Here is a 23,729-nt window from a genome sequence, read left to right as displayed (position 1 = left end):
ACATCAAGTAACGGCCCTTTCCCTCTGTTTCTCCAGCCAGTCAAGATGGGGGAAACGAACCATTTGTGTGTTTTATACCTTTAACAAATCATATGGTACTCATAGGATGAAAGCTTTCACGACCGGATGACATATCTCCTGGTAAACTTTCCGGGATGTAAGGTCGTGGTCCATGAAACTCTTCAGCTCCTAACGTTTCGTCCAGAGCTGCGCTGGACATCTTCAGAGGGGTGTTTCTCCTCCGGTGAGTCTTCCCGACATATGGTACTATTGACAAAATAGCTAGGTACGTCATGACCATATCTTTTTGTGTTGAGTGTATGTAGTGAAAGTGCTACAACTGATTGAGGGATAATGCAGGATAGTAGAATTCCCTTCCCTTTCTCTATCTCTCGATTCCTTCTTCTCTCCCTCATTCTCTGGTGTCTTTTCCCTGTTTACTTTTCCTTTCTATTGATTTCAATCTGATTTTGAATCGTTTTCATGTATTTTGAATATTTCCCAGGTTCTTTATTGTTTTATCCGTTTCGTTTTCTCATCTTCTGATTTCGTTAAGAGCAAGTGGGAGCACACGTTGGCAACATACCTGACTGAAATTCGCTGACGAATCCCTACATACTTTGTAAGTAGGCTGTTTAGGTTTTTATGTTGGTAACGCCACATAGCGCTCTGTACGAAAATCACTGACTGTGCTGTGTGCAGCCTGTGGCTGGTTGGCATTGTTGAAAATTCTCTATTGTAGTGGGCAATTGGATGTGAACAGCGCGTAGCGCTGCGCAGTTGGAGGTGAGCCGCCAGCAATGGTGGATGTGGGGAGAGAGATGGCGGAGTTTTGACAGTGAATTTGTGGGACTGGATGTCATGAACTGATATATATATATATATATATATATATATATATATATATATATATATATTATGTCTTTTGAACACTATTGAGGTAAATACATTGTTTGTTCTCTATTAAAATCTTTCATTTGCTAACTATGCCTATCAGTAGTTAGTGCCTTCAGTAGTTAGAATCTTTTATTTAGCTGGCAGTAGTGGCGCTCGCTGTATTGTGGTACTTCGAGTAACGAAGATTTTTGTGAGGTAAGTGATTCGTGAAAGGTATAGGTTAATGTTAGTCAGGGCCATTCTTTTGCAGAGATTATAGAAAGTCAGAATGCGTTGCCCTAAAAATATTGTGTGTCAGTTTATTAATGATCATAATAAGTAAAGAGAGAAATGTCTGAGTACGTTCAGTTCTGCTCAGCTGTTTGAAAATCAAATAACGTAAGAGGTTTATCAGCACAATCATTCATAAATTTTTCTAAGGGGAGGGTGCAACTTAAGTGTAAGGCGAAGAAATTCCTACCTCGAGATCAAGGACTACATGAAGTCATAGAAATGATATTACTCGTGAATATAAACCTACAATTGCTAATAAAGACTCCCATTGCGCCTGTAGGGCACGTTAAGCGCTTTATTGGAACTGTGGCCACTTTGCCGAAAGACCAGCGTCGACACCACACGCCAGTGTCTAAAAAAGAGTGCAAGAAAGGTAAATTAAAGAACAGTGTAAGTGCGGAATGCCTTGTGCACTTAGATCACGCCGATAAACAGATGTGCAACGGGGTTTGTAAAGTAATGGTGTGGGGTAGCTTTTGAAGTATTCAGGTTATATTACGAGTATGTTTTTATTAAAGATACGTTTTGCTGTATTAAGTATTTAGTTTATGAGTATGCAGGATATGGGGTGTTTTGATTCAGGGTAAATATGTCAGTAAATCAGGTACGCCCATTTTTTTGAGAGGGGAGGGAAAATCACGCAGATTGCGACATATCCAACTGGGTTGGGTATGGTTAGTGTGCAGCTTCCTAAGAACATCACTTTTGGGCGAAATCAGATGCTGCCGAATGTCAGAGAGAAGTGCTGACACCACACCCTTATTTCCAGACGGTATGCATGCACTGGGTTCATTCTGTTTTCTCAAGAGATAGTAATAATAAACTGGTACGAGGCAATAAGCAATGCCACAATGCGATAACTACAAGCGTTACGAGTTTGTACTGTATTGGTTCTGACAGCGTTTTGTGTACCTTACATCTACCTGAAACGAAAACCCTTTCACCACTGTGAACTGGCAGTACGTCCGATGTCAGTGGAGTGGGTAACTTGTAACAAGTAAGTATCAGCCACGTAAGAGTTAAGTGGAAGCTACCTAATAAACGACGAGTGCGGAATATAAGGTGAAGTAAGCGACATTGTTATTGTGAAATATTTGTGAAGAGTCCATCTGCTTAGCTGAGTGGTTACGAGCTTGCCTTCCATGCAGCAGGCCCAGGTTCGATTCCCGGCCGGGTTGGAGATTTTCTCCTCTCGTGGATTGGGTGTTGTGTTCTCCTCATCATCATTTCATCCTCATCACCGGCACGCGAGTCACCCAATGCGGCGTCGGCTGTAAAAAGACTCGCACTTGGCGGCCGATCTTCCCCGGATGAGGTCTGCCGGCCGGCAATGCCATACGATCATTTCATTTGTGAAGGGTTTGTGGAGATATGGAGGATATTCTATTACAATTGTACTACTTTGTAACTGGTGACGCTGTAGGAAGATATTCCAATAGCAACGCAAGATGGTGCAATTGACGGGATAGGATATTACAAGTGTACCACTTTGTAACTGGTGACGCAGTAGGAATATGTTCCAATAGCAACGCAAGATGGTGCAATTGACAGAGCCTCAGAAACGATGTTTAGAATAAGTAACATAGCCAATGAATCGTATGGTTTAAACCAGACGAGTGTTAGAGGGAAACTAGTTAATGTATGATTGTCCATGTGTAAATGAGATTTTTCCACAGGAACCAAAAGCGAAATCCGGGGCAGATTTTCTAAAGGAGGGGTGCGAATTGTGCAGCAAAATAATGTACTTGGTGAGAAAGAGTAAAATTAAAGCATAACCTACGGGAACTGTAGGACTCGTTAAGCCAGCCGAGCAACTTATGCAGTTCACCATGCTGACTGGGCGGGAATTTCTGCTCTGGCACTAAGGCAGTTTCTTCACAACGTCATCAAGGCGAGCGGGTGGAGGCGGAGAAGTGCCGATACAGCAGAAAGACGGAGCGCCCACGTCGCCGGCAGCCTGATTATCTCATGCTCTCGCCGAGACCGTGTTATCACTTGAGTGAAAGAAACCAGTGCAGTGACAAAGCAAAAATTATCTTCATTTTCTACCAGAGGTATGTCAGTCCGTCGGCGTCCAGCTACGACGTGGGACTTACAACGGTGCGCAGTCTGGGTCTACTGATCCATGAGTCCTTTGGACTTACAAGCTGCTGGACACGCCACAGTGCTCATGCAGTGTCCGATGCCGGGGATTTGGCGCTCTGCGGCCGGAGGGCCTCTTTCTGGACTCTAGTTGGTGACTGAGGGCACGCTGCTGCCAGTCTGCTCCCAGTTGGGCGGGCAAACTACTTGCTGCCTGCACTGCTCGGGTGGGTGGACTCCGCCGCTGAGTGCTGCTCCTCCTGAATGCAGTATACTTCGTGGTCATGGACGCCCTCGTCGCTTACTCCCAAGGCTCATAAAGCGGCCACTGGACGGTGCCAGGGACACAGCGAGTCCACTCTGTGGACTGCCGACTTCACAACATCGTCGGTGCCAATTCCACTGCTTCCTTCACTGCCGCCCACCAGCGGCTGCGAGTGCTGGCGCTGACAGCCTGGAGCAACGTCATACATACTGATATATTCTGAATAACTAATATATGGTTTGTCAATCCTATTCCACTGGTGCCTCATAAGGCGCATCTGAGGCACCCACTCACAGCAACAGCACTCACCCACGCCCTGGGATTATGGTACGTCTACATCCTCATCTCGACCTCCCCATCAGTACCACCGTCTTAATGGCTATTGAATACATCCGTTACACCACAAATGCTGTAAATGGGAGCTGGCCTTTCACCAGTCTATCTCACTGTGTTCTCGACTTGCGATTTGCATACATTGATGTTGGTGTTAATTCCAAGTTGTGTCTGTTTTTATATACGCAGTAATGAAATTGAAATTGCAACTTTGTAGGTAAATGTGAACAATTTTTAAATGTAATGATAATTAAATCGACACCCTAGCTGCAAACAGGCGTTGATATACATCATTGGGGACATGCTGAAAATGTGTGCCTCGACCGGGACCCGAAACCGGGATCTCCAGCTCACACGGCAGACGCTCTATCCATCAGACGCTCTATCCATCTGAGCCACCGATAGCACAGAGGATCGTGCTCCTGCAGGGACTTATCCTTTGCACGCTCCCCGTGAGACCCACATTCCCATTATTCGTAGTGTGCCTAATATATGTTTGCCCGCCACACTCATTACTCGTGACAGATTAATCTACCAAGTCTAGTACGAGTTGGGGCATAGCGAGTGCGTTCGCACAAGAAGGTCAATGGCCGGGTAGCCATATTGTAACTGTATATGAAGGTAGTATCTGTTCCAGCAAGAACAGATACCATTGATTACCGTACAGCTTCTCTAGAATGAAATGATAATTAAATCGACACCATAGCTGCAAGCAGGCGTTGATATACATCATTCGAGACATGCAGAAAATGTGTGCCCCGACCGGGACTCGAACCAGGGATCTCCTGCTTATTGCTTTACATACATGGTTAAGATTTATACTATTTGGATGAATCAGTTGCACTGGGACTTGCAGGCGCTCTATTCTCTGTGCCCTCGGTGGCTCATATGGATAGAGCATCTGTCATGAAAGGAGGAGATCCTGGGTTCGAGTCTCGGTCGGAGCACACATTTTCAACATGTCCCCAATGATGTATATCAACGCCTGTCTGCAGCTAGGGTGTCGATTTCTAGAGAAGCTGCACGGTCATCAATGGTATCTGTTCGTTCGGGAACAGATACTACCTTCATATATAATTTTTAATGTGATTGTGTATTTAAATTTATTGCTCAGCGAATCATATTGATTCATTTTAGTAAAGAGTGCAATATTTCATTTGCGTTCGGTAACAAGAACCTGCTTTGAAACTTCCTGGCAGATTAAAACTGAGTGTCGGCTCGGGAGTCGAACCCATGACTTTTGCCTTTCGCATGCAAGTGCCCTATGCACTGAGCTATCCCACCACGACTCACGATCCGCCCTCGCAGATTTACTTCCACCATTTCCTCATCCCCTATCTTCTAAACTTCACAACCGTTCTTCTGCGTACCTTGCGTGACTGGCACGCCTCCAAGAAAGGATACTTTTATGGCCTTCCTGGGGGTTGTTTCCGAAATTAATTTTCGTCTACTTGCTGCTCACGGGCTTGAATCTGGAACCTTCCAAGATAACGGTGGCGAGTTCGAATCCCGGTCCAGCATACATTTTAATCTACCAGAGAGTTTCATATCAGCACACATTCTTCTGCAGAGCGAAAAATTACTCTAGAAGAACGTGGTAATCGTTCCCCTTTCTTAGGGAATTTTATGAAGTGATGTCACTTTTAAGAATTGGGATGATTTCAGTATCGGGGCTGGAGCAATTCTCAGACATTCCCCCGCCTTACGATGCGTTATCCCATAACCTTAGAGCCTACGAAATAGTAGCACACTCTTTAACCTAATGTGTCAAGATTATAGTTGATTTAAAATAGGTTAATCACACTCCTATTAGACAATTGCTGTATCACACCATTATGTGAAACCAAACAAATTTAACAGTACAACTGAGTTCTAGCTTCTTTTATTCTTGAGTGATTTTGTCTTGAATATGCTTCTGGCTTCCCGCGTCTTTTAGCAGTGTTTAGGTAAACAAATTCGCTCATCAACAGATTCTTGTGACAAACGATTCTTTGTACTTATTTATTACACCTATCTTCGGGCTTTTGAATTACAGCAGTAGATATTGCGCAAATCGTCCATTGCCAAGTGCTCCAGGTCGGTTCAAGGTGTGACGTACGGTGCCCGATCCCACGAAGGTCAGCTGGCACCTAAGAAGGTTGCCAGAAGCTTATTCTACGATTATACTCTGCAAGCTACGATGTGCGGCCGATATGAGTTCTTGTACGACTTTTTTTGCGATTGTCGAGTGAGAAAACGACTGTAGCTAAGCCTCCGTTTGAGTTGCAACTTCCCTGGTCTTCACATAGTGGTCATTCTGCAAGATGTTCCCTTCTTGCAACGTATGCCTTCGAAATGAAAAATGTCCGGGATGCACAACACCTTTTACGTAGCGTCTGTCTTTGACATTTGTTGACTATCTCCATAACGCTCTGTAGTATCCACTCCCCATGTACTGAGCTCTAAGAACATTTAAATTATTTTCATACTGGTGCATCGATTAACTTTTACATGCAGAAATGTCGATGTTTTAGCTATGTTTGCTGTTGCTGCCTCTTTTGTCTTTTAGCCCTATTTTGCAGAGCTCAGGAAGTGAGTTTCTTGGTTCAAGTACTGTGTTACCCTTTCCCTCTTAGCTTTCACACGTCTGATTGGTAATCCTCTCGGAGTACTTACTTTGATGTATCATAAAATTCCACTGCAACGTAATATGAATACAAACCCGACAACAAATTTACGAACTTCCAGTATGCTGGAATAGCTGTGGTAAGCAAATTTTACTCTTTTTATTCACTCGATGACTACTTTCGGCCCGAGGCCTATTCTCAGATCATCGTAATATAGTCAAAAATAGTATATACAAAGATGTGAAAACAGCGTCAAAAATGTGCAACGAAGTGCATACAGAATTTACTGTTTACGTTTCTGAGGTGGTTTTCACATCTTCGGATATACTGTGTTTGACTAAGTTACGATGATTTGAAATTGGGTCTCGGCCCAAAACTAGTAATCGAGTGAATAAAAAGAGTAAAATCTGCTACTTTGAACTAGATTTACCCTGTATCGACACTAAATGTTACGGACATGCCAGTGTGGCGTTCGTGGCTTCACCTAAAGGGCGTAAGACTATCTCCCTTTATTCTAACATCCTTGTTCTTACGTTACGAGACGTAGCAATTTTGTTTTTGATCTTTGCCACAGGAAGCACGTTTCACGAGTAGGTGTATAAAGAAGATTCTCTAGATTCCAAAGTTTATATTGTTGTCGTGATGTCAGTCGGCGCTAGTGGGCACTTCCGTGTCGAACATTGGTTCAGTCGGATGCTCTGACGTGACCTTGTTGGTCTGATCTCGGAATGCTGTCATTGCAATTTGTAAAGTTCTGAATATGGTAATATCTGGCTGAGCGTTCTGGTGGGAACACATTGCAGGAAAGCGAATGTCGCGTTTAGGGAGCATTTTCAGATTTCATTTGTCATTATCGTAATTTGTGATTTAAGTATTAGGGCATTGTTGGTTCAAGTACTTCGTAATACGGATGAACTCGGGAAAGGGTATCATCATTCTTTACCGCTTCCATCTAAAAAATAATAAAGCCAGGATAAGTTATATCCGAAGAGTTCTTTTCATTATATTTGTACGCGATATCGTGAACTATTGCTTTTGTCAGTATCAAAGATTAATAATGTGTATATGTTTACATTCTTAAATCTGGTCTGTTAATGTACTCATTACTGATCCTCCACATCCAAATTCTCTACTCAAAAGTTCCAAGGAAAACCTGTTCGGACATACATCTCAGTTCTCGTGATCCGATTACTAATATTAATGATTTGCTTGCGCTTGGCATATGTGCATTGCGCTTTGGAATGTTTGCTTAAGCAATGATGCCAGCAGCGCTATTTCTTTCAGTTTATCTTGTTGCAGAGGACTTCAACTGCACTGCGTACTAGAGCTACATTTCTGCTGTTGCACAGGTAAGCCATATTATTATTAGGGCCTAGATGAACTTTGTCGAGAAGAATTAGGAAGCTGTATCCATTAGTAAATTTTTTACATAATTCAGAAGATATATTTACTGATTTGTCAGACGACAGTTGGTCATTCTAAGTTGATGATGAAGAAGTTTTTCGGCGTATTATAGACAGGTACTTTTTAATTCAATTATTAATGTTTTACAGATAGTAGAAGTTCAGTTTAGAGTACCTAAATCTCACATATTGGGTGAAATGTACACAGTTACAGTCTGAATTCAAAATTAGGATAGTAATGGCACTTACAGTTCTCAGCGTACTGGCGACATTATAATCAGAATTTAGAAGACTTCATTATGCATTTAGAAGACTTCATTCCCAGTAGTACATTAATACGTTGTTCAGTGCGCTATGGAACAGTGGTATATACGGGAATTCTAAACACCAAGGTTTCATATGGTCCCAGCTAATCGTTACACACAGTCACCAATGCTTGTGGAGATACCCCGCGTAGTTGACACGTGTAGAGAAGTTACGAGCTCCTGTAAGGATCAGACGAGCTAGGCTAGCGCTCGTCCATTTTTCTTTCATGAATGAATAATTATTATGGGAGCGATTCTTTTACTAGTCACAACAGAATATTGTATCTCTCAATCATTTGTAAACTCGCCTACAACGAATTTTCATTAAGTATTACAAAAGGTAGTGAACTGTCTTGAATTACTTATTGCAACGTACATGATCAGTATTGTTATTAATGTGCATTTTTCTAATATTTTGTCTAGCAACAATGAGGAACCAACGGACTGGCAAGGAAGCTGCATCTTTCTGAACCCGAGGCCGATGTCACAGCCCATTTGATGTACCTGTCTTTGTGAGTTGGATGACCGACAGATCTCTCGATTTCTCCAGCTGTGGTCTTGTACTCTTTGTTAACATTTTTTCGACTTATCCCTCTATCACATTCAGTTTAGAATAATTAAAGCTTTCATACTAGATAAAATTCCCATAGTTAGTAGTTACGTTTTTTTTGGCGAAGCACTCCTTTAAACTACTGCTTGATTTCTTGATTTCATTCTTATAAGGAACTCCTACAGGTACGGCTCTCGCCGTCTGATGGACACGGGTGATATTCTATTGTTTTTGTTTGCGATGAGAACGTAATAGGAAACGAACAGCAAAAGGAGCATCTTCCTTACGACGGAAAAGGATAAAGCATAAAGTGAGCAGCGAACTGTCTTGACATTTGTCCCGAAATGTTTATATTCTTTTGACTGACAACTGCCTTGTCAATAATATCTAAAGGGTTTTGTTATCGTAACGGACCATGGAATCTCAAAAGTTTCAGTTCTTGGTACACCTATACAACTGCCCGAACCTTAGAGGTTTTTACTCAATCTTCACGCCTGACAGAGTTGTTAGCAGAGTAGTGTCAGCTCTAGCTGGCCTTCCGGATCACCTGATCTGTCAATGTGCATGAAACGTCGGACTTAGGGAAAGCAGGAAAAAGTGTGAATAGGGCCTAATCAGTTACCATTGGTTGCACAGTAAACACGTACACTTTATTTAAGGAAATAATTTTTAAAAAACAATAATTTAAAAAAATGACTATAACATAAGCTACACTGACGGCTGAAAGCCTTATTAAGAAGAATTCAAATTATTTGTCGGCTGAAGGCCACAAGCAATAGGAATAATTTAAACAAAATATTATTTTTAAACAATTGTCACAATCAGACCAAATAAAGACGGTAGTTATCCACAGACAGTGTTCCAAGGATCGACCTGAAAAAGGTCCCTACAGCTGCGTAAGCGGTGAGACAGGCAGCCAAGAGCTATGCTCACTTAACAGGATGGCAACTAAAACTAGGGGCAGCTTAAACGCCGACCAGTACACTCGCAAACTCCACCTTAAATGCGATAACCAATACCACGACAGAATAACAGTTAACATCGTCTAATGACAAGCATTTAATTACACAAGTTGGCTCAACCAAATCCTAGTACGCAGACAGTGTTAAAACTGCCTGTACAAAATCTGACTAGATGCACAGGGAACCGCAAAAGACAATACACAAACAATTCAAACAAGGCAAGTCACTATACAGCAACAAGACCAATTGCACGTATACCTGAACGTTAAGAAAACAGAAACGGCCGAAAGACTAGATACACATCGTCCAGTGAGACGACCGACCGAACGACCAACCATCGGTCGTTGCCAAACAAGTCACGCAAGGGAAACGTCGGAGTTTAAAACGGCCAACTGACAGCTTGATGGCGTGAGGTCACCTCGATGGACGGACGCACACACACACAAGTGAAAGTTGCACTGCTCGAGTATAACGACCCATTCTACTTAAACTCGCTGAATCCGGACCTCGTCGTGGTCGTGCACTCTCGCGACCGCATCCTTCCATCGGGCAGTGCATGTGTCGCCAGCTGTCCCGGCGAGTACTGGCGCCGTCCGGACCTCACTGCTGCTGCGTGCCAACCGAACTCCCCGACACACCCGACCCGGAAAACACTTTACGTCCTTCCAAAGATAGTACGGGTACTAGATATCGATAAACTATGCTGCTGCCACTCGCGGAGAGACAACACTAGCAAACGTAGTGGCGCCAGTAAACAGAAGACGAAAACGAGACGCCACTATCGCTATTACACAATGCCAAACTACTAACGGCACCAACGTCAGCCGCTCACGGCTCAGTGCAAATACTTTGTGCAGGGAGCCTCAAGTCTAAAGTGTATTGGAACTACTCTTACAAGTTTCATTCACTGCAGCAGAACATTTCGGATGAGACTGCAGCAATTCCAACAGTTCACATTCGATCCGAATTCGGCAGTCTGTTGACAAGGGTCCAAAAGGGCCGAGAGAAGAATGATAGTCACTTTCAAAATATTCTATAGTCAGTTTAATATTATGTTTCCTTTCCTTTGCAGTGTCATCAGTACCCTAGACGCAGAACTACTTAAACCTAACTAATCTAAGGACATCACACACATCCATGCCCTAGGCAGAATTCGAACCTGCTACCGTAGCAGCAGCGCAGTTCCGGACTGAAGCGCCTAGAACCGCTCAGCCACAACAGCCGGCTTTCCCATTACAAAGAAAACGAGTTGTGAATCGGAATTTTATTTGCCCATTCGACAGAGCGAATTCAGTTCGTTGATATGTGTCAGCATAGAGAACAGAACACTAAGACTCGGCAGTACTCCAGCAGCGACTGAGCAGCGTTTCTGCATGGCCGTGGCAGTCAGCGCGATTCAGGCCAGAAAGCTATATGATGCTAGGATACCCTTATTCTTCGCGTTTTAATCTTCCTCTTAACACATACAGATAAAACAAATACGACTTAACTAATCCCGGAGCACCCTATCGAATAGGCATGTAAAATTCCGATTTCAAAAATCATTTTACTTGCAACACGTAACATACCGACATTTTCCATCCACATTGGGCGTCGCATGACAGAGATGATGAGGAGTATGTATCTGGGCTGATTCCAGCTATACATTGCCAAAAGAAAACTGCAGATACCTGCCAAAACATCAGAGCAAATGCCTCAGAGAATTTTTAAGGAGGACCTGTTGTCCAAAATTTTCAGCTTACCCGCTCGCTTAGTACTGGCTCTTTATCTGAGCACTTAATATTCATACAGCTGCTTCTCTTTTCTAAAATTACAAATTTTGCTATAAGTTTCATCTACCTTTGCACTAGTTAAGCACGTTTTTATATCCCTGCACGGCTAGCCAGGATCTGTAGCCATTTTGCACTTTCTGTGAATATCTCTTTTTAGATGTCTATCTTCCATTCCGACTGCTGCACTTGCTGCACCTCTATATTTTCTTCTTTCTTCAACTACATTCAGTACATCCCAAGTCATCCATGGATTTCTAATAGGCTTCATCTTTTCACCTATGTAATCGTCTACTGTCTTGCCTATTTCATCACTCAGAACTACCCATCGTCTACAGATTCCTTCCCACTATTTCAGCCCAGCCTACCCTAATGCTGCCTCTGAAACTCTAAACCACGTTTGGTTCTCTTTATTTATCCATGTCTCATTTCCTTAATATACCACCTTTTTCAGTTTCTTCACTTTTGATCTGCGGTTCATAACCAGTAACTGATGGTCATGGTTCCCTGGAAATGTCTTGAAGTTTAAAATCCGGTGGCGAAATCTGTCTGACCATTACATAATCTGAAACTTTCGAGTGTCTCCACGTCTCTTCCATGTAAACAACCTTCCTTCATCATTCTTAAAAAAGTTCCAAGTGTTAGCGATGATTAAATTATACTGTGTGCAAAATTATATCAGGGCATTGTTTCTCAAAGTATGTGTTCTACTATTTATCCTTCTCTTCCTTCCCACTACTTAATTCCATTTACCCACCACAATTATATCTTTGTCTCTCTTAACAATGCTATGCCACAGGTAGATATCATGGATAAATGCAATATTTTCTTAAACTTTTCTCCAGGCAGCCGTAAACCAATTCAAATCAGGTCACTGTACCATCTACCAATCAGAATGAAAAACTGGCACAGAGCCAATATTCCATAGTTTATGGCACACCCCTGAAGCTATTGGTCCACCTTGCTCAAGTGAGAAGTGCTGTGCAATCAGAATGACGCTATGATCCCTCCTCAGCGAAGACATTTTGTTGAACCATAGTTCAGCTGAAGAGGGATCATAGCGTCATTCTCATTGCACAGCACGATGCAGCAAGAATGAGTAAATGTGCCATGGCGGAAAAGCTCCAAGCTGAAGCATTGAAGGTCACTCTTGTGACATTAGTGACGAACGCTGATGAGCTCAGAAAATGAGAACACATGTGATCATTCTTGGCAAGACATATTGTCACTAACTAAGACAGACAGCATCTAACATAAGGCTTTGACCGCATGTGCGGCCTACCATTCTCCAGATGACTTCTACGTTCGAGATTGCTGCCCGCCTCGCCTGCGAGTCTATTCGCTGTGAGCTGCCAGCATCTCACCTGCTAACATGAAGTCTACAAGACTTCTATCTCTGGCTTGCTGAGAGGCAGACTAATGGTGTTTGGTGCATCATCATCCCGCCACTGTATCTGGGAGGTGTGCTATGAGCTGCTGCCTCCCAGCTCTCGTCTGGGCGCAGACACTGGTATCCACACCCTACCTTTCGTAGAGAGGCCATACCATACCTCTACACTAGCATTTACATCGAATTTAGTTTTACTGGAGTTTGCTCAGGCACATGCCTTCGATGCCCACAATAATGTCCTAGTAAAAAGCAGTTGACGATCTGATGGTCGACGCCACAGTATGAGCTATGCCTGCTGCCTTTTTCCACACAGAGAGTGTGAGTTTTAAGCAGATGTAACTTAGAAAACAGCCTTAAAAATCTTCTGAGGTGGATGTCAGCACGATCCAAGCCAACACACTGCATCCACTGCCCTACCCAAGGTCGGCAGAAGTTGATTCAGCCGTAGCACTTAAACCAAATAAATATATGGCTCGTTAAAGTTATTTCATTAGTATACAGAGCGCCAACTGGTATTCGCCACAGCACTCCTCACATGATATCTGGTAACTGTAAGGGTCTCAGCCCAGACGGTTACAAGTATCTGAGAAATTTTGTTTTCTGTCATCATACATTCTTTCAGTCTCACCATCTGAGGAAATAGTGGCACGTAAACTGGAATTACTGTGTTGGATGTTAGCTTTATGTCTATCTTAGCTATAATAATGGTTGTGATAGGTTAGTCATAATAGTTAACTGGCATTCTTACTTTTAGGTCACTATGCATATTGTTCTGTCTGCCTTCTAATATGGTTGTAAAATATTTCTGTTTGCTGCTGACAGTAGCTTGGTAGTGAAGGACGCTAACTGTAACATAATAAGTGTAGCAAATGGGAAATAGGAAATAGATTCTTGCCAAATCACAATGAGACTAAGTTTTTAAAGTTTCTAACACAAAATTAAGGTAAAGCTAACATACTGAGCACACAGAACGAGTAAGTAAGCTTGAACAGTTCAGATTCCTAGATATTCAAATAGACATAAAACTGTCACAGAAAGCCAGTTTTCAGAATCTTGTTCAAAAACTGAATGCTACTGTATTTACCATTAGAGCAGTATTTGCAATAAATGAGAGTCCAACAGGAAAAATACTCTACTTCTCTTATTTTGATTCACTTACGACATACGGCATTGTATTATGGTGTAACTATTCCCATTCATGAGGGGTGTTTTTCGCTGAGAAACAGGCAGCTCGAGCGGTATGTGGTGTAATTCGTGAATCTTTTATTAACCCCTTTTCAGAGGTGTGGAGTTCTTACATTTCGCCTCTCAGTATTTATTTTCTTCAAAGTCACTTGTTGTTAACAGTATGAGCTTACTCCCATGAATTAGCAGCATTCCCTCAGATAATACTAGGCGGAAATACAGTTCATTAGGATCGTGCCTCCATGACTCTTTTGCAAAAAGGCATGCAATATTCTGCTGCATCCATTTGCTGGAATCTCCCACAAGAATTAAACGATCTTAGCAGTAACTCTCGCATATTCAATTTCAAAATGAAAAAATTACTAATGTATCACTCCCACTACTCTGTCAGGAAGTTACTGGGAAGAAACTTAATTCCCGTGTTACTTTGTTGATTAAGGTAATATATATTCGCAGATTATTACCTGCATAGTATTTATCTACATTTTATTTTAACTGTGTTAGTTTGATGTACTGACCTGTTGCATTACCATGGAAATTTGCTTCTCCGTTTGTTTCTACGGAACTAGACACGTAAAATAAAATTTAAAAGAAAGTTCATTACGCTGATTTCACTTTGTGTCGATAACTCTGTACTGTGTGAAATTTCCATTACCTCAGAAGGCCCTCAGCTGTATGAAAAACTTTAAATTGATACAAACTTGTAATGTCTGTTGACTGTACTAAACTAAGGATATTCCTATATTTAAGTTTCGCATGAGCTTTCTCTTGATAATGCCACTACGAATTATGTTAGATGCTTTGTCCCTCAGTTTTCTTGAATAATAATAACATGAAAATAATATGTGAATCCTTAGGTTAGTAACAATATCTGTAAAATCACTGTATGATCATAATTTTCACATACTTGTGGAGGTATCTAAAACCGTCCATTTTCTCTGTGAAGCTCTAACCTGCTCCATTATGCCCTCAAAGTTGTTTCCGCCATTTAGTTCTTCATACTAAATCTCGTGAATTACAGTAAAGTAAAATTGTTTCTCATATATTTTTATCAATAACAGCATTTGATTAAACCTTTATCCTGTTTTGTACAGTCTAGATACAAATATAATTCTGTCTGCCCTATTTATTTTGTGTTTTACATTAGATGCATGTAAATAGTTTCCGCCATTCATTAATAAAGTTTCATCCACTACTCGCCAACTGAGGTACGTTCTCATTTTGTCTCGCAACTCTTGGTCTAAGATTCAATATGAATCTATTTAAATTGGTAACATAATAGTTAACCACTTTGTCAATGTCTTCTTACTGAAGATAGACAACCTTTCAAGAGAGAATAATAGTTGAAATGCGGCTGAAAATATATATTGCATGCTTACAATTTAATACATATGAGATTTTATTCGAGAATTTTCTCGGTATTGAGTTTCCATCGAAACAAGACACCAACAAGTAACTGGTACTGATCCAGAAGCTTTTATGAGAAAATGCAAGGAAGCCTCTTTACCCCTCTTATAAATGAAGAAGACTCCCAGAAGCTGTTCTCCTTAGAGAATAAGGACACAATTTCAGGTAAGTGAGTCTTTCCATTGCTGTTATTTAAAAATTAAAAGAAATTATTATATGAATCGTAAGTGGAACATGAAAAAGAGAAAACAAATCAGACACCATATCGCTTCTACGCATACGAAAACTTCATTTCATACATGAATCCGCATCTTCTATGGTTTATCTGCTTTACAACAAATGTCGACTGATAGCTCTCAAATTTTCTGTCTTTTACCATATGTTTAACCTACAAGTAAATTTGTCAATTTTTATTCTCATCTACAGTCCCAAGGTTTCTTTTTCTGTCTTTTATGCCCTACGATCTCTCTTTCAATGGCTCTTGCTTGCAGGCAGTTTCTTCGCAATGTATGTCCCAGCCACGATATTCTCCTCAAAAATGGTTCAAATGGCTATGAGCACTATGGGCCTTAATATCTAGAACTTAGAGCTACTTAAACCGAACTAACCTAAGGACATCACAGGCTTCCATGCCCGAGGCAGCATTCGAATCTGCGACCGTAGACTAAAGCGTCTAGAACCACTCGGCCATACCGGAGGGCGATATTCTCCTCATTCTTATTATTTCTGTGATGTTTCTTTCCGTTTTAGAAGTATTTCTTATATGTCATCCTGCTGGTCCACACGACTTTTAGTGTTTTCCTCCATAGCTATATTTCAAAACTATTGTAGTTCTTCTACTTTCTGTATGTTTGCCCATGTCAATCAGCCGGCCGGAGTGGCTTTGCGGTTCTAGGCGCTACAGTCTGGAGCCGAACGACCGCTACGGTCGCAGGTTCGAATCCTGCCTCGGGCATGGATGTGTGTGATATCCTTAGGTCAGTTAGGTTTAATTAGTTCTAAGTTCTAGGCGACTAATGACCTCAGAAGTTAAGAAGCATAGTGCTCAGAGCCATTTGAACCATTTGAACACTTCGAAAATATCTTTCGTAAATCTAACGGCATTCTTTTTTGGTTATCCACATGTATCATACTTCTTGTTTCATCATGAAAGCTTTCATTTTCTGTTCCCAAGAAAGATTTTATTTGTTTCAAAGTCTTTATTACTAATTCTGTGTTTGTTGCTTCTCATCACTTTGGTCTTTCCTACATTTAGGCACTTTCTTAACTCTTTTCCCACTTTTACGACCGTCTCCATCATAAACGTAGTTCTTCCTTTCTTCTCCTACTATTAAGCCTCTATCTTTCCTAATGTTTTGTTTGTTTGTTGTTCAGTATAAGCATTGAAAGGCGTTGGTAAATGAATAACAACGTTGTCTCACACCTCTTCTAATATCTGGTGGCCGCTTCTGAACAATACTTTTTGTCATGCGTAAGCTTCCTCTACCAGACTCCTTTAGTGTCAGTGTACACCAGTATCCTTCAGGATTTTTCAGTGAACTCTGTCAAACATTTCCTATTTATCAAAACAAATGTACAAATCCGTGTTAATTTATAATATTATTTGTGCTATCATCCTCATACATCCACTAGAAATACGTGTTATTTTCCCCTTCCTCAATCCAGGCTAATCCTCAAGCACGTTTCCTCTGATTTCAAAGCTACACAATGTCTTCATAATTTGGCATATGAAATTAATTGTCCTGTAATCTTCGCATTCTTTCATTTTGTAATTCTTTGGTAACGGAAAGAGAATAGCTTTAATTACATCTTCAGGCGACATACCATTTATAAGGTTGGACAGTCTGGTTTTTGCTCCATTTCGCTACGCATTTCGAGTTACAGCTAGATTTTTATGATCAGTTCATTGCTTTCCTCTTTCTGAGAACTTCAATGAGTTTCGCGGGTTCACCTCTTAACACATCTGGACCATGGTCCGTTAGGGCATATTCTAATTCATTCACTATTCTAATTCATTCATCAATCTTAGTCTTGTATGATCTTATTCTCCACATAATTCTTTATCATGCTCCTACCATACCTGTTAATTTTCTTACGCGCATCTTCTTCTTATTTTTATTGAATTTCCGTTTTCTTACTTTTCTTGGATCATTATTTGTTAGATAATTAGCTGTCTTTGCGAGTTTGGAAGGTAGGAGACGAGGTACTGGCAGAAGTAAAGCTGTGAGTACCGGGCGTGAGTCGTGCTTCGGTAGCTCAGTCCCGGACAACCAGTTGGAACGGCAAAGAACTAAGGCGAAGATCATTGCGCTGGCACGCCGGAAATTGCAAGGGGTCGTGATACGGACGCGGCGCCACGATCACGCGGATTTAGAAATTCCATCCATGCATGATATAGTGTCCGACAACCGAAGGCGTCGTCGGCAGATCATCAGCACTCTGACAACGCCTCATGGAACGCAGGTGACCACTCAGAATGACATCGTCCGCGCATTCGTCGAGCACTACCGTCGTACTTATAGTGATGACGACGCTGAAACTGCAGCAGACGACTCCATTTTGAATTACGTCACGCGCACCCTCCCCCACACGGAGGCGGATGCTTTGACAGTGGCGGTCACGCTAGACGAAGTCAACAACGCAATCGCCAAAGGTGCAGTCAACAGATCGCCCGGCATTGACGGCTTACCGATTGAGTTTTACCGTACCTTTCGGGACCTTATGGCCCCACGGTGGACGACTATGTATCAAGAACTGATAACATCTGACCAAGCAATCCCACCCGCCTTTGCTGAGGGCATCATTATACCAGTCCACAAACCAGCCCGTGGTTCGATGGTCACGAGTTACAGACCGCTCACCCTCCTCAATGCCGATTACAAGATTTTCGCGCGCTTACTGGCAATGCGGCTCCGAACTACACTCCCTCATATCCTCTCGCCAGAACAAACGACGCCTGGCGGACAGATTAACATACAGACTGCCACAGGGGAATGCCGCGACTTAATTGCGATAGCGGCGGCCTGCAGGCTCCGGGCAGCGGTCGTCGCTATAGACTTCGACAGCGCCTTCGATAAAGTGCGTCATCGTTTCCTGTTTTCGGTGGCAGCCCGAATGGGCATCCCCCCTCCGTTTCTCGACGTCATCCGGCGTCTTTACGACAGTGCCAGTTCACGTGTCCAAGTCAATGGACGGATAGCAGGGCCGGTACCTATCTGCCGTTCGATACGGCAGGGGTGCCCCCTCTCCACCCTCCTGTATGCTATTGCCCTTGAGCCCCTTATTGGGGGCTTGACGACCAAGCTTTCTGGCCTCACCCTACGCCAACACACTTTTCGCTGTCGGGCATATGCTGATGACCTCCTCCTCCTCATTCGCTCCGGCTCTGAGATTCGGGATGTCCTCGACTTGATTACCCGTTATGGGGCTGCCGCTGGCAGTGCCATGAATGTCGCCAAATCTTCTGCAATGCACATTGGACGAGGCCTCCAGGAGGGTGAAGTGGCACCACTGCCGCTTGTGCGGACTTTCCGGTACCTGGGCATTACCTTTACCCCCACGGTCACACGCACGGCGGCAACGAATTTCCGTCGCCTGTTACACGTCATCCGCAACGACGTCCGCCAGAACCTCTTGCGCCGCCAGGACACACTTCAAAGGGTTGCGTTTATTAATCTTTATGTGGCATCAAAATTGGTTCACATCGCGCAAGTTCTCCCTCTGCCAACTGCAATTGAGCGCAGCCTTCAGGCGGCTTTTGGCTATTACCTCACGGCTGGTTCAATGTTTAAAGTCCGTTATGAGACACTTACCCTGCCCACACGGTATGGTGGCGTCGGGCTCGTCAATGTCCGTATGCGATCTGCAGCCTTGTACATGAGTACCATGAGAAAACAGTGGATGGGCCAGGGTACATCTCTAACACGCAGCTTGCTTGAGGTCCTCCTACCAGCTTCCACCTCACCACCAGTGTCTGTCGGCCATATCGTGCCTCATTTGTCCCATCTTTCGACCTTTTTCGTCGACTACAGTTATATACATACCAGTCTCCCAGATACACGCCCACCTAGGACTAAGGATTTTTACAGCCTGTTGCTGCGCTGTGTTCCCCGGAATGTAATGGAGACCAAACACCCCTCCATCCAGTGGCCCATAGTGTGGACTACCGTCCACCAGCCCTTCCTCCCTACGAACGTCCGGGCGCTGTGGTATCACATAGTCAACAGGAAATTTGCCACGAAGCAGCGCCTGCACAACATTGGCTTGTCAGAATCCCCTCTTTGTCTCCTTTGCCAGCAACTGGACACTGATGAACACCGTCTGACATGCGCCTCATCGCAAGATGTATGGCGCTTCGTGCAGCAAATCATTGCCTGCTATCTACGGGTTCCACCAGACACAGTCGAGCCTTGAATGTTTCTATACCCGGAGGACCGACATTTTCCCGCCGCCAAATGTCATGCTATTACGTGGGTCAAAGGGTGGGCGGTCGCTTATCTCTTTAATGAGGGACCTAAATCCCGCCTCGACTTCTGGACCTATTTACGAACAGCCCATGCAGCTCTCGAAAACATGCCACGTTACCGAACATTATTTGCTAACTATCTTCGAGCGGTCCTAGTTAGACCTCCACTGAGTTGGGGGGTGCCTGGCACAGAGGGCACCCACCCCTCCTCCCCCGGCGGTGTCTGAGTTTCAACCGCCTACGATCTATTCTACTTCTGACCTCCGCGGATGGGAGAGCGCGTCGCAGATTGCGCGGATTTTATTTCTTTTTGCTTTTCCTTTTTCCTTTCTTTTCTTTACCTAGAATTTATATTTCTTTTATCTTTCGCATATGTGTTCCCATAATTTCATGCTATTAGTGAATATTACTAAAACACATGCAAATAAATAAATAACAACGCCTTCCACTACTGTTGATTCCTGTTTTCTCCCACTTCCCTAAGCACCACAAGCCCGGTGGTGGTGAGGGGGACACTGTGGCCAGGCCTCAGGTTTCGACCCCTGCCCACTTTGCCCCCCGAGCCCCCACAGGTCCACTATAAAAAAAAAAAAAAAAAACAAAAAAAAAACAAAAAAAAAAAGTTGGTAGAGCACTTGCCCGCGAAAAGCAAAGGTCCCGAGTTCGAGTCTCGGTCGGGCACACAGTTTTAATCTGCCAGGAAGTTTCATATCAGCGCACACTCCGCTGCAGAGTGAAAATCTCATTCTGGAAACATCCCCCAGGCTGTGGCTAAGCCATGTCTCCGCAATATCCTTTCTTTCAGGAGTGCTAGTTCTGCAAGGTTCGCAGGAGAGCTTCTGTAAAGTTTGGAAGGTAGGAGACGAGGTACTGGCAGAAGTAAAGCTGTGAGTACCGGGCGTGAGTCGTGCTTCGGTAGCGCAGTTGGTAGAGCACTTGCCCGCGAAAGGCAAAGGTCCCGAGTTCGAGTCTCGGTCGGGCACACAGTTTTAATCTGCCAGGAAGTTTCACTTAGGTGGTTGTTCTGATTATTCATTCCTGTACATTTCTGAGTTTAATGCTTTCACTGAAGCTTATTAAAGATATGGATTCCCGTCAGGCAGTAAGACATATGCCTCTATATATATATATATATATATATATATATATATATATATATATATATATATATATAAATAAAAAGGAAGAAAACGTGGTTGTATTCCAAACCTTACACCAAAATTCTAGGAATAGTACGTTGAAAATATGGCTGCACGATCTTTGAAAGCGCTGATTACGTGACACAGACAGGGTGTGTCATTATACGACAGTTTCCAACCTTTAGTACTCTTCATTTCTCAAAATCCACACCTTTCCAATAATTAAATATATATCTACAGGAACCCAGAGAGTTTACTTATTGAAAAATGCTAAGTGGTGGTTTTTGAAAAGTTTATGTATCAAAAAACAAACAATGCTGATGATGTCTTTAGTGGTAGACCTATTTCATCGCTTTAAATGAGAGAATCATCATTAGACGTGTAGCTGATGTCACTCACATCTCGAAGACTGCAATGAATTCTCGTCTAGTGCACACCTGATATACGGCTTCATTACTGACATAATCAGCATTCTGAGATCTATTGCAGTCTATACGTCTGGCGTCGAGGAGACCATGAGGTGAGGTAAACTTGTGAAAAACCACCCTTGATTGACTGGACACTAACAGTATTGAATAAGAGGACAAACAGAGCGAAGACCTGAGTATGTATTGCGGAGTTCACCTTCACCAAAGTCGAAGGCTGTTGTGACATGGCTCCGATGTAAGGTTAGGAAATGGGGAAAAAAATAGGAAACATCAAGAAGCAAAATTAAAGGCTATGAATACTTTCAGAACATCGAAATGTGTTTTCCCTGTACCACTTAGAGTAAATGCCGGGATGGACAATGTAAAGAGGTCGAGAGAAATTTCCCCTCACAAGTCACTTTATTTTTAAAGAGCATAGAGAACATCAAACACTTACATTTCGGCCTTCTTACATTTTTGAGCCTACCCCCATGAACCATGGACCTTGCCGTTTGTGGGGAGGCTTGCGTGCCTCAGCGATACAGATAGCCGTACCGTAGGTGCAACCACAACGGAGGGGTATCTGTTGAGAGGCTAGGCAAACGTGTGGTTCCTGAAGAGGGGCAGCAGCCTTTTCAGTAGTTGCAGGGGCAACAGTCTGGATGATTGACTGATCTGGCCTTGCAACACTAACCAAAACGGCCTTGCTGTGCTGGTACTGCGAGCGGCTGAAAGCAAGGGGAAACTACAGCCGTATTTTTTCCCGACAGCATGCATCTTCATTGTATGATTAAATGATGATGGCGTCCTCTTGGGTAAAACATTCCGGTGGTAAAATAGTCCCCCATTCAGATCCCTGGGCGGGGACTACTCAAGAGGACATCGTTACCAGGAGAAAGAAAACTGGCGTTCTACGGATCGGAGCGTGGAATGTCAGATCCCTTAATCGGGCAGGTAGGTTAGAAAATTTAAAAAGGGAAATGGTTAGGTTGAAGTTAGATATAGTGGGAATTAGTGAAGTTCGGTGACAGGAGGAACAAGACTTTTGGTCAGGTGAATACAGGGTTATAAATACAAAATCAAATAGGGGTAATGCAGGAGTAGTTTTAATAATGAATAAAAAATAGGAGTGCGGGTAAGCTACTACAAACAGCATAGGGAACGCAATATTGTGGCCAAGATAGACACGAAGCCCATGCCTACTACAGTAGTACTAGTTTATATGGCAACTAGCTCTGCAGATGATGAAAAAATTAATGAAATGTATGATGAGATAAAAGAAATTATTCAGGTAGTGAAGAGAAACGAAAATTTAATAGTCATGGGTGACTGGTATTCGAGAGTAGGAATAGGGAGAGAAGGAAACATAGTGGGTGAATATGGATTGGGGGACAGAAATGAAAGAGGAAGCCGTCTGGTAGAAATTTGCACAGAGCATAACTTAATCATAGCTAACACTTGGTTCAAGAATCATAAAAGAAGGTTGTATACACGGAAGAATTCTGGAGATACTAGAAGGTATCAGATAGATTATATAATGGTAAGACAGAGACTTAGGAACCAGGTTTTAAATTGTAAGACATTTCCAGGGGGAAGATGTCGACTCTGTCCACAATCTATTGGTTATGAACTGTAGATAAAAACTGAAGAAACTGCAACAAGGTGGGAATTTAAGGAGATGGGACCTGGATAAATTGACTAGGTTGTAGAGAGTTTCAGGGAGAGCAAAAGGGAACAATTGACAGGAATGGGGGAAAGAAGTACAGTAATAGAATAATGGGTAGCTCTGAGGGATGAAGTAGTGAAGGCAGCAGAGGATCAAGTAGGTAAAAAGACGAGGGCCAGTAGAAGTCCTTGGGTAACAGAAGAAATATTGAATTTAACTGATGAAAGGAGACAATATAAAACTGCAATAAATGAAGCAGGCAAAAGGGAATACAAACGTCTCAAAAGTGAGATCGACAGGAAGTGCAAAATGGCTAAGCAGGGATGGCTAGAGGACAAATGTAAGCATGTAGAGGCTTATCTCACTAGGGGTAAGATAGATACTGCCTACAGGAAAATTAAAGAGACCTTTGGAGAAAAGAGAGCCACTTTTATGAATATCAAGAGCTCAGATGGAAACCCAGTTCGAAGCAAAGAAGGGAAAGCGGAAAGTAGGAGTATATAGGAGTATATAAGTCTATACAAGGGCGATGTACTTGAGGACAATATTACGGAAATGGAAGACAATGTAGATGAAGATGAAATGGGATATACGATGCTGCGTGAAGAGTTTGACAGAGCACTGA

This window comes from Schistocerca americana, chromosome 1 (genome assembly GCF_021461395.2).
Source record: "Schistocerca americana isolate TAMUIC-IGC-003095 chromosome 1, iqSchAmer2.1, whole genome shotgun sequence".
Lineage (NCBI taxonomy): Eukaryota > Metazoa > Arthropoda > Insecta > Orthoptera > Acrididae > Schistocerca > Schistocerca americana.
Note: the sequence above shows the minus strand (reverse complement) of the source record.